The following is a 1,683-nucleotide window of genomic DNA, read 5'->3' as shown; positions in this document are numbered from 1 at the left end:
TTTATGACCCTACGAAAGAATCGGATCAATTTGATGTCCCTAAAACTTACTCGTGGCCCGTTCGAAATTTTGCTACAACGACCAAATGAAAGTCTCATATACAGTTCTCGGAGGGGGGATCGCACCTATCTCAATAAAGTTTATGATTAGTTTGAAGAGCATCTCGAGATTCAGGCGATTGCGGATGATATAACTAGTAAATGTGTTCCTCCTCATGTAAACATATTTTATTGTCTAGGGGGATTACGCTTACTTGTTTTTTAGTACAAGTGGCTACAAGATTTGGAGTTTTTAACCAGACTCGTGTTATGATACAAAATTTACTAGAATTGGATATACCAAAGAAGGGTAGTATAATTAACTCGTTGATTTCGGACAGGAAAAGAGGAAAATTCCATATGAATTTTTCTACGAAGAGTAATGAGGAAAAGTTGGTTTGTTTATCCACAACTAGAAAAAGATCAATTGGGTCCATTGAAATGAAACGTGTTTTTGCATCCTGGACGTGAAGAATAAATTGTTTTTCTTGCTTTATTTTACAATTTTCTTTATATTTTTATTTTCTTTTAGCTATTCCACACACTTAACTCACTTAACTAGAAAAAAATAGAAAGTCATCAACGGAAAGAGAGGGATTCGAACCCTCGGTACGAATAACTCGTACAACGGATTAGCAATCCGCCGCTTTCGTCCACTCAGCCATCTCTCCCAATTGACAAAGATAATTACTATGTTACATTACACATCAAGTAAGGAGTAAATTAAGTATTTCTTTCACATTCTTTATCGTTATTATAGAATTAGCAATTCCATTTAGATGCTCGAAAGATCAAAGTGTCGGTCGCACATTCAACATAGCGTTCGGACTCATGTGCCTTCCAGAAACAGGGGTCTTCGAGCCTGCTGCGTACGATTAGCCAGCCTTGTGGCGGCAAAAGGATTCTAAGTCCCCCATGCTACGGTTCCCTGCGGTCCGAACCCGGTGCCGCATTAGGTTAGGGAACTGGGCGATAATAGCTCCTCCGCATCCCAAAGCGCGCTGCCCTCCTAGGCGCGCAACACTAAGTAATCCAAGCCAACCCACATTACTGACTAACGGTGGATAATCAAATTTCTTAGACGTACTAAAGACAACTCCATGAATGAGCAAAATGAAGGTTGCATTAATGAGAAAGATCTCTGGGGAAACCGCTAAAAAAGGATTGAACATGTGGGAGGATCCGAACGAATTTTGCTTTCATTTCCCACGTATGGAGCACTGAGTTACTTACGTTACGGTCTGAAGAAGGTAGGCTGCACGCGGCTAGGAAGGCTATGTCCCGTGCGTCAGTTTGTGGATCGCGGTCACTCTACTTGCTCTTGTTGCCTGCTCCTCCGCTTGTCACGAAAGATTATACCTTGAAGAATGAACGACTGAGAGATCAAACTCCAATGCTAGGAAACTTCCGAGACTAAAGCCCAAGAGCACAGTGATGAGCAGGTACAGGATCCAGCAAGACGGGAGGAAGGAAGATTCAAATGATGGAATGGCCGACAGCTACTTGGGTTAGGCGGCTCAGTGAGACAGGGAAGAGCGAACGAAATGGTGGCTCAGGGAGCCAAATACATGAATAAAGGTATACTGTAGAGCTATCACTGCTTGACTGAAAACATATCTTGAGGGCGCCCTAAAGCGCTCATGGT

At 42.4% G+C, this 1,683-nt stretch overlaps 1 non-coding gene across 1 annotated transcript; it reads right to left on the bottom strand.

Annotated features, from left to right (window-relative positions):
- Positions 1–621: 621 nt before the first annotated feature.
- Positions 622–709, bottom strand: TRNAS-GCU (transfer RNA serine (anticodon GCU)). The gene has a single exon. It is a non-coding gene; the product is annotated as a tRNA-Ser (tRNA).
- Positions 710–1,683: the final 974 nt, after the last annotated feature.

The sequence above is a fragment of the Bidens hawaiensis genome, unplaced genomic scaffold (genome assembly GCF_021521415.1).
Source record: "Bidens hawaiensis isolate Kalapana, Puna unplaced genomic scaffold, B.hawaiensis_p1.1 tig00011072_1, whole genome shotgun sequence".
Classification (NCBI taxonomy): domain Eukaryota; kingdom Viridiplantae; phylum Streptophyta; class Magnoliopsida; order Asterales; family Asteraceae; genus Bidens; species Bidens hawaiensis.
Note: the sequence above shows the minus strand (reverse complement) of the source record. Positions and strands in the feature narration are given on the sequence as shown.